Here is an 11,164-nt window from a genome sequence, read left to right as displayed (position 1 = left end):
GGGTTCTTTTTAATATCGTATATCGAGCATTAGATGGGCTAATTAGATAGAATAGCATTAAACAGAATATTACCTTTGTTATCAAGATATTATCATTTAGTTTTTCTTCTTTAATTTTCGATACTGAGATACGAGAAAATATTCGTGAAACATATAGGATACATTTAAATAAAAAGAAACGAATATAACTCGCAATCTTGCGCGCGTATTATCGCATAAACTCGTTTATTTCGAAATTTATCATACTTGCAAAGAATATGACACTGCGTAGTATATTTTTACTTTCACGCATTTCATACAAGTCATACAAAATGTAAGATAATCGTTATTTTATTGCTTAAGGCTGCTAGCTCGCCTCGTGGATGCTTAAATTTAAAAATGTAATTGTACGTTGGCTACTAAAGATGCGCTGTGGTCAGCGTATATTATATTAAGAAAGTAAAAGTTAGTCTTAGCGTTGGTATCCTGAGTATGGAATTTAATAGACGGTAGTAGCTCTGATAACTCTCTCAGTACACTTCGTAACAACGTTGAAATTTTTAGAAATTTTTTATCGACGAATATTACGCTGTAAAGTTCGAAAGTTTATATATTATATATAATAATATTAACTGGAAAGTTTGGAACCTTCGAAACTTCCATGAAACAAAACTTTGATCCTTGGTTACTATCTATAATATAATAGAATTTATTTCCACGTTGCTTTATTCTGGTACATACACTTCGTTCTTTACTTATGTCTGACCAAACCTATCCTGCATTCCCTTTAATCTTCCAAGGGAAGCAATCAATTTCCCCCCGTATAAAATCACTCTCGAATCACGTCAACTTTCTAAGTGTTTACTCTGGAACTGAATTAAGACAGAGGAGAATAAGATCGCTTGATCGCGCACAACTTGGATGAAAGTATTGTTATACGGTAAAAAGGATATAATTTGCTGAAAACGAAAAGTAAATCACGAAAGTCATGAAAAATTCATGCAAGAGATGAAACGATCGATGAAAACAATTTTTCCTTGACAAATTTATTAAACGAGTTCAAATTCCACAGCTCCATGAACAAGCAAGAAATTTCCTATATAGCGGACGGCATTCGCGTGTTCGGGTTACTGCGGATTGCAGTTAGTGTCTTTATTCGATATTGGCGCATCGGAAGCACCAAGAAATTGTGGGAACAATTTTGACGCCATTACGCTGTCCCGTAGTCCATCTTAATTTCCTTCGAGGCCCTTCGAGGTGATTCCGAGTGGACTACGAGCCACTCGTAACTTCTCGAAGTGTCTCCCTTTACGACGCATCGTAACGTTTCCTCGCAATTCTCCTCCGCATCGACCATTTTCTTAGTCCTCCGAGTGGATTCAGCTGTATTCAAGACAGCTACTTCTCGTTTCAGTGATTAATTGTCGCGGGCTGTAATTGGATGTATTCGACGGCGGTCCACGCGAGTATCTTATACCAGTTCGGCACAAAGTGAGTCATGAAAACATTCACAGTGTTCATTTGCTAATTTCCGTGATAACTGAAAACGGTAATTTGTACGTTTGCAATTCGTTCTCGTCACGAGACAGTTATAGAGTAAGAAAAGATTCGATAGAATTAGACGAGTAGTATAGATAACCCGTTTGGCGGATAAGTAGTATAAAATCATGGTATATGGTCAGAAGTACTTAGGGTTGAATCATAATTTCGTTCGCAATTTTTTAATAGAAATGTCATGTGTTTTTACTTTGATATATCATAGAATCCATGCGATGAATACGATGTATATAACGTAACAGTTTCTTCTATTATTTTTTATGAACATATCAAGTAAACATATCTCGCTGTACGAAAGATTGGCAATGTATTTGATCATTTCTGTGTGGTTCATTTACATAACATGAAGTTACATTCCATGAAACGCGTACATTACTTAAGGATACACGAACTCGTTACACAACCTAATAATCTGAGAGTTATAACTAATTAGTTCATTGGTATGCGAACCAGCCCTATGCCACAAGTAATACAGGAACCACGCCTAGTTAGACAAACAATATAGGAACCATATCAAGACAGACAATTAATATAGGGCCTGTGCCTTGTCACATAAACACTGTCACACGGCGTACCTTGTCAGACAAGTAGCGAGTAGTAATCATATCCTGTCACGCAAGTACCGTACAGGCCATACGTGGTCAGATAAACAATATATACGTATGTATCAGGACGGATAATTAGTATAGAAATCATAGCCCATCGCGTAAATGATATAATCTCCATCTGTTTATAAAAGTGCAAATATTAAAGGTATAGAAGTATAGAAAAAGTATAGATATTTTTTATAAAAGATGTTGATGTAATTACTTAAAAAAACTCTACATCTTTTCTTTTGTATATCTGTGACCTGGAGACCATTGTTACGAAGAGAACAGAATTAAGTGAAAAGATTCAAAATAACGAGAGGTGCATATTATTGTGCCCTTGAATATAAATTTTGTTTTGGGTTACAAGATCTAGAAACAAACGAGCTATAAGTAGATTTCTATTGCTGTTTCTTGTAGCCTTTAGCTAGAGCTACGCACCAAGGTTAACTTTCTGGTAATGTCCTTTGCTATAAATATGTCGGAGATGTAGGGACAACGGGCCTTTCTTTTGGAATTTTGGAAGATCCCCGATACTTTGGTCTAAACTATTTATTATAGCTGTACTTAAATAATAGAACTTAGAAGTAGTTGTTGTGATACGATCTGATTATGTCTGCCCGAGGTTTGTGACAGTGGGCTTGGGGTCCAGGTGACACAGCTGGTCGCCGAACGTAGCCACGGTCACGGGCTGAACGTTTTACTTAACAGTAGAAGTACCAATATCGAGGGACACATGCTGTATTAACGAACAAGCCCCGGGGCAGGAGCAATGACGGCTCTACGTGGGTCTGCCTAGTAACGGCGCCTGGAATTTTGTCGATATCCCCGGTCAATATGCAATTGACAAATGCGATCGTATCAGTCTTTTATTCTTGTGATCACCTCGGAGAGTTTGTCAGTCAGTCAGAAAGATACCGAGCGTCACGGCTAACGTCGCTTTGTGTTTCAAAATATATTCTATTGTACAAAGAGTTTTCCCCGTTGACCGTGTATTCGTCATTGAACCCAAGAACATTGTCTTTAACATCTAGAGTGTCTAATCACCACGTGTAATTGTCAAACTCCGTTAAATCGACATTTGTACACATAATTGTAAATATAAACCTCACTGAACAATTACGATGGCTTGTTCTAATAAAGATACGCAACGCGCCCCTAAAACTAGCGCCAACCCGACAATTATATGAATGTGCTCCCCATTATGCTTTATTGTATTGCAACGCTGTAAAAGTGAGGACCTGGATCAGCATAAACTATACCTATGCTTATACTTATACCAATACTTATTTCAATATATTTTTCTATTACAAATTCATCCACTCGTTCCTCTATCAGTCAACTTCAACAAAAGACCGTAATTCAAAATTAAACAACTCCGATCTTCTATGACCTAGCGATACCTGTATCGCATTCGAAGATTAAAATAGCTTCGATTGTACAAAAGCAAGACGCGAAAATTTCCAGTATCACGACAGGAGTTTCCACTTTACTATTTTTTCTTCCACGAACGAGATTTCGTAATTTCTCTTACGTATCCTGATGGCGCGTCGAAAGAAAGGCTTTTCGTGTAATTCACGGTGCAATACCGGGGACTGTTTCGCGCGAATTACGCCAGTGAATTCGAGACGCGTGCAATTTTAACGCGTTCACGAAGCGTAGTCGGCTGGCATAACAAACTACCAAGCCGCCGTTACTCTTACACCGTCGTCCTGACGACGCGACGAAAAGCTCCGACCGAAAGTTCGCTCGACGACAAAGGAGCCAGCCACTCGCTAGAATCGGAACGCGCTTATAATGGGAATTCGGAAACAATGCCACCCGCTATCGAACCGGTCGCATTCATGCAACGGGTGCTCGAAAACTTCCGGCCGAATTTAATATTCCGTCAACACGCTCAACGTCCGAGTTTAGTACTCGAAAATGATCGTTGAATACTTTATCGTGGCAGAAATATCGTTCATAATTCGAAAACATCAGAAACCTCTCGCATGATAAGTTGTCAACTGATAGTATCGATGAATTGATAAATTTAATTAGATCGTAGATTATAGACTTCTTTTTTCCAATTTTTTTAATTTCTCGTTAGTTAATTGTAAGATAATAAAGAGACATTTAATTTGTAAAATCTATTTCAAAATTTCGTTCCATTAGAAATACGCGTTACTCTCGTGATTTTATTGTTTTAATTGTAATTTATAATAATTGTAATTTGTAAAATTTACTTATCATTGGCAATATTAGTTCAATTGTATCAAATGCCTAAAAAGCTGTCCAGAAATTTAAGACGACTAAAAAGTTGTTTAAAAACTTTCAGAAATCTTTCCCATTGGACTGTTCGTTAATTGTCATTGAAATGGAAGAAAATAATTAGGAATAGAATAGCAATAGAATGGAAACGGCGACTCAAAATTATCCAATAATCAAATTAGAAATTGTACAAAATTTACACGATTCTGTATAGATCGAAGCTTTCTAGCTTCCTGGGTGAATCATTTTCAATATATAGGGTGTCTCAAGTTTAATCAAACTTCACCAGTGTATTGAATATGAATAGAAATCAGAGAATAAAATGTAACATAAACATAGGTTCACAAACGTTTTATTATCACGCTTTATTCTACAGAAACAATGCTGGGTTATGTTTAAATTTCAAAATACCATGCCCCGTTTCGAATGCAAGCTTGACATCGTAAAGAGATTGAGTTTATCACTCTCCGAATTTCATGTTTATCTTGCTTCGGTTCAGTGAATTCATCGTTAATCCTTTCTATCAGTTCTTGTCACGAATTGACTCTTGTGCGATACACAATCGTTTTCACTGTTCCCCACAAATAAAAGTGAGGTATAAAATCTGGCGATCTCGCGAGCCAAACAATGTATCTTCCCAGACCAATCCATCTTCCATGATGATGTTTGTCTAGTCTTTCGTACGTCTCGTCTCTCGATTAATTTTAGGTTTCGTACTTTTGTTATAACCTTTTTATTAAGTGTTTGCAGGCCTGTGTTTATATAACGTTTTCTACTTACTCTTACTCATAGAACATATTGGCGACGTTTGATCGTTTAAATCTAGGACACCCTGTGTATAGAAAAGCATCGTCATATAACCATCGTAAAATATATAAAGATCATATAACCATCGTCCATGTGTATGTATAACATTTATCATCAATATGCTGCAATGAAAATATATTTACTAATGGATACAAAATCGAATATGAAAACATTCCCCATTTTCATTCATTCAAAATACACACGAACCTGATACCTATCAAACCATACGCTATTTATTTATCCGCCCAACGAAGCGCCGAAGCACAGTTATTACTCGTAAACGTGCACATTTGCTATAGATAGAGCTTTTAACGTATCGTGTACGCAAAACAACTCGGTCCAAATTTCCACTAATAAATCCAATTCCTTGTCATTCAAAAATTAGAGAAAAATCTTGCCAGGAAACATTCGACTTGCGGCAACTTTCTCGCGTATTAGGACGCGATATTAAATCGCACATAGAGCAATCGTAAATATAATGAATACCATTAGTCGCAAATTAATCTGATTAATATGTTGTTAAATGGCAAAATTAAAGAGATCACAGATATACGTATATCGTAAATTCTTTCACAAGACTGAGAATCTTTATGCAAACTTATATTTTTGAGAATATAATTTAATAAAACCAATCAAATTGCGTATTCCAGTATCTTCAAATTTTCCATAAATGCATAGAAATTAGAAGCTCATTCGCATTGGGTAATAATTTCAACAGCCTGTGACGATATTCTTTATTTTAATGATTGATTTTAATAAAATTGATGACATAAGTGTCGCAGTCGTGGAAGAGAAATTAGAGAGATTGAGCAGTTCCGGCTCCTCCTGGAATTGAAATAAATTTCCTTGTTGAAAGTTTCGATACGGGGTCGAAACAATTTGGAAAGCCGGTTGTCGGCATCCGATAATCCAGAATCTCGTTCCGGGGAACGTTCTATCGACGACACAGAACTCTCGGGCGGAAGTTCGCGCGCCAATAATCCGTGCGTTACGCGAACTCGGCCGCGCAGATACGTACACGGTTCACGGTTTTCGTGCACGCCATAAAGGAAGCTTATGCGGCACGAAACTTTCCGACGACGGCCGATATCAATTTGCTTAACGATAGCCAAGTTTTCGTTCGCCCGAGATACGCTTCTGGAACGGCGATGGTCGGCGATACTGCAGGAGAATCGGCCATCGTGTGCGGACGTGCCTAACTTTTGTGCAGTCCGCGTGAGCATAACTTTCACGGAGAGGGGAGAATTTTGCAATGGGATGCCATTGCTAGCCTTTTCGCGATCATTCGACTAGTTGCGGAATTGCGAGCTCTTTTCGGAATACACGAGCAATGGAGCAAGAAATGGAAGGGATTGTGGAAAATGATCGACAAAGGGACGTTCGAGAAACGTTATGACAAAATTGATACGTATGAAATGGCATCTTTTTTTTTAAATAAAATTTTAACGCGTAGAGAGTACAGAGTAGTGCGGGAAATATTTATAGTGCGAATGTTTTTGGACATTTATTGTTTTTTCATGTGCTTGTTTTATACGTTTTTTCATCCCCTACGAAGTTTTCTAAATATTACTGGTCTTAACTTTGGCTTAACTTTGGCTTCCAGAAAACTTTAACAATATGCTATCACGTCACATTAGAGTTGTTCGTGTTTCGTTAGAAAGTCACGCTGCGATGAGAAAATATTATTCTCCTGTGATCCTCGTGTGTTCTTCGAAACATCATTATTAAAAGAATAATGTAAATAAGAAAAGGCAATTATAGATTTCAAGAAAATTATAATTAATTATAGAAGTAATTATAGAAGTAATTATAGAAGTAATTATAAAGGTAATTATAGAATAAATAGATCTCGAGTAGAAGATCATTAATTGATCTCTATCATCTTGGCAATAAAAAAGATATCCTTGTTATAATTTAATGGATAATCCTGGGGTTCTAAATGTCTGAATGTACGAGTTCGTATAATATTAAAACAGAAAAAAGCAAACTGTTGTTAGCAAATGTCGAGAAGAATAGCGAGGAATTTTCAAATCATTCGACTGTGTTATTAAAAAGTCCACTTTTCTCTCTGTTTCACTAAAAAGCTAACAATCGATAGTTAACGATATAAACACGAATAATTTCTGAATCAATTTTCATACATTTTAACGACTTTGAAGATTTGTACAACTTTCCCTAAGTACTTTTTATAATTTAAAAGTAGCTGAATTTTGTGTTGGATAACTATAACTAACCGATAAAAATACATCTCCATTATTATACTGTTTAATATACAAAACATCTGTCTATCACCGCTATGCTATAGAATGTATAAACAACATGTTTAATATTAGGTTGACCCTAAAGTTTCTCTCGTCTTAATGAAAATAATAGATGCACAACATTTCCTGTTTTATATTATTTTATTGAATTGTATGACGCATTTTGTTCCATTACGTTGTGCCATTTACATTTGACAGATTAGATTTCATGTTCGTATAAACATTGCCGGATAAAGCAGATAGCGAAAGACACTTTTGGGGCAACCTAATACGCGTGTACATAATCACGCAATAATCATACTATAATCTACATCATAGACACTATAAAAGTGGAGTTTTTATAGATTATGATCTTAAACAGAAAGTTAGTTTGCCGAATCGTCGAAGAGATTACTGCGATTCACGGGCTTGAAAAATTCGGCAGTCGCTTTTATCACGACTGCGAACGAAGGACGCGAGAGTTTATGCTCCACTCGAACTCGATATTTTATTATTTTCGTTTTATTCGGAAAGTTACGCGCGAGAAAAATCTGCTGCGCGACGTCGTTCGACGTACGCGCGTCGAGCTGTACAATAAAATTTTACGGTGTACCAACCGTACAATGCGACTGACAGCAGTTACATCTACTATTTGATTTAAGACAGCGAAATAGGTCATCAGAGATCGTTCGATTTATTATTTAGTGCGTATAATTCAATGTATACTGTGTTATCTATTATCTATAGTAAATTTATTCATTTATAATCGTAAAATATACTATCTAGAACTGACAGTTTTTAGTCATTGGTTGCTAATTTACAGTTCCTAATTTCTAGTTTTTAGAGGTAGAATAAGAACGGTAGTGCAATAGAATAAAGTGGAAAAGAGGGGAGGTAGACATAAGAGATGTAAAACCGAAAGTTCGTCCAAAGCCGAAAGGCACGGACTAAGCAATAATAAATAAATAAATAAATAAATAATACTATCTAGAACTGCTTACCATTAATTTAGCAATAATTTCCATTCGTTAGAAACATTTACAGAAACAGAAATTTCAGTTTACACGCTCAAATAAAATATGCAATAAAAATTTAAGATCACTTTTATATCGATAACTCGATGAGTAACTGTAATTTCAGAAAATCTATAATAATTTTCGTAATACTTTTCGCTTAAAAATATCTTCGGAGATGAAAGTTTTCACGATAAGCGCTTCGAAAGCAAAATATAAAGTAAAATAATTTTCGTATCGATAATTGAACGACTCTGAAGGTTAATTAAGACTTGAGAGAATCCACCGATAAAGTTGATCCGAGAAAACACACGAATACTCGAAAGTGCAACTGCTTTTTCGATCGCGATATCTATTTAATTCTACATACTCTGCGTTTATACGTATGCGTAGTATGTAAAAGACAGTATGTACGCAATTTGGTGTGTGCGCGCGAACGTAACCAAATATATAGAGAGCAAACGTATGCATCTACTTATACTTGCGCGTGCAAACACGCGCAGCAGCTACGATATAGCTACGAACACTTGGATATGCGTTACCAATATTTGTATGCACAAACAGGCTGCATTGTTACGAAAGCAATTCTAGCAAATGAAGAATTTTACTTCAAAGAGATTGAAACGATCTACCATGCGAACGCGGAAATCAAATTTTTCTTTCAACTGAAACCTGCTTCCGTTGATGGAAATATGAAAGAAATATAGCTACAAAGGATACGAATAATCTTTCTGTCTCTCGATCTTTCAAATGCATTCGTAGAAGTGAATGAAATTCGTAACGAAAGTTCTGTTATCAGTTTAGAAACACCCTGTATACGGATGCAGTTCCACACGGATACTAACTACATTTTCGTGAACGACATACACATTCATACGCATAACCGCAGGTGTAATTCATGCATGTGCGCATTCACATGGACGTGTTGTAACCGCATGATTTATCGTCTTACGTGCCCGGACGAACTCTCGGTCCACTTCTATCATCGGTTTCCCCCGATCGCTGCCTCCAACCGCTTTCGTTCTCCTCCCCAGTGGCGTGGCCGGAAAAGATGACTGATTCACACTACTATTCCTCGTGGGGAACAGGTAACACGAAGTATGAGATAAAAAGACAACGAAAATGATTAACTTGTGGCGATTCTGGAACATCAGCTGATTCGACGATGAATTCGATCGAACTTACAGTATCATTCGAACGTGTCTTTTCTCGTGTTTAACACGTTGACTGCCACGACACCCGTATTCGGGTGCCATAGCCTGCATCTTTTTTCTCCCCCTTCTTTCCAGTATTTCTCCTGCTCCGAATACGGGTGGTGCTTATTTGACTACTTGCGAAGGATCGTTGTAGGTATTTGAAAAGATATTCCGTAATAACAAATTGTTGATTAATGATTAGTTGTAATAATAGTTGAATTGTTATAAAATAAAAATACGAAAATGGTTTATTAAAAAAATTATTTAGAATGTAAAACTTTAAAGCATTCTATACATAGCTGAGGTTGGTCGGGACAATTTGGACAATAAGTCGTTGTTTTCTTCAAATTCTTTTGTGCCTTTGTTCGGTCCATTCGACGTCTTTTATTTGCATAACATAGTTTGCACGCGCGTCTAATGCTTCTTTTGGAATCGTTTTTCCATGCATAACATAGTTTGCACGCGCGTCTAATGCTTCTTCCGGAATCGTTTTTCCGAACGGCGATATTACGCTGACTCCGTCGAAGACAAGGACTTTTTGTATTTTCAGACAACCCTAATAATTTTGCAACTAATAATCGTCTAAATATTCTAATATTTATATTTTTTCTTGTTGCAATTTCGTAAACTGTCAAAGCGTTTACAATGGAAATTCCCAGAAAGAATCGAATGCCAAGTTTTCTGTACCATTTGATTCCTTTTCTAATTGTGGTGGCATAAGAAACCATTTGGTCGGAATAATCTATACCACGCTTTCCCTCGTTATATTCGACAACAGCTAGTGGTTTTAATGTTGCGAACAAACGAAACGAAAGATCATTCTCGAGACCACCACCTGAGCGATTCGCGTTACTAAAATATCGATGGGAGCACCTAGCAGAGAACGCTTGGTACTGCTGTACGCGTGGCCTGATGGAGATTTCTTTGAAAACACGCGTGGCAGCCAACGTGTTAACAACGTGTATTCTAATTACGAAATAAAGGCAAAACGTACTCGTTTCAGTCGAAGGGAACCGATATGATATCACGTAATGATATCATATCACCTAATATCAAACAAATACGAAACAAACGAAACACTCGACGATTGATCGTCGATTAATACCTAAACCCAAGGATCCATTCATCTTCGATAGCTATCGTCACGGCGTCGATCTCAAACGTCCTTATCTATCCATGATACTACGTTAATGACCAACCACAACCACCAAGTGACCTTAAGTATCAGAGACGTGACTTCGATCACCTACGTGATCCGACCGAATGACAAGATGATCATTGTACGATTCTCGAGCGACCTCGAGTGTGAAGAATACGACTTTCACGACCTCAATCGAGCTTCGAAGCTTCGTTTGCTAGACTTAAAGTACACGATATTTTCTCATTTTTTCGTTATTATATTAAATACAGATGGCATCTCATAATATACAACAAGTTTGATTAATCTGTCCAAAATTCAAGAAAGAATTCGAAGACATCGAACCTTAGGTAACTGAGATAGCTCTTCGCGTCACCAGGCAAACATATTTTTGACC

General features: G+C 36.8%; 1 protein-coding gene across 2 annotated transcripts in view; it reads left to right on the top strand.

Moving 5' to 3' along the window:
• The first annotated feature begins 1,385 nt into the window (after nucleotides 1-1,385).
• Nucleotides 1,386-11,164, top strand: part of LOC100749777 (neuroligin-4, Y-linked-like) — an 87,665-nt gene continuing 77,886 nt past the window's right edge. For both annotated transcript variants that reach the window (XM_012391396.3, XM_024366251.2), the window contains exon 1: nucleotides 1,386-1,470. The gene's annotated coding sequence lies outside the window, so the exon portion shown is untranslated. The remainder of the gene's footprint in view (nucleotides 1,471-11,164) is intronic.

This window comes from Bombus impatiens, unplaced genomic scaffold (assembly GCF_000188095.3).
Source record: "Bombus impatiens unplaced genomic scaffold, BIMP_2.2 scf_0010, whole genome shotgun sequence".
NCBI classification, from domain to species: Eukaryota; Metazoa; Arthropoda; class Insecta; order Hymenoptera; family Apidae; genus Bombus; species Bombus impatiens.
This window is presented reverse-complemented; position numbering and strand designations above follow the sequence as displayed.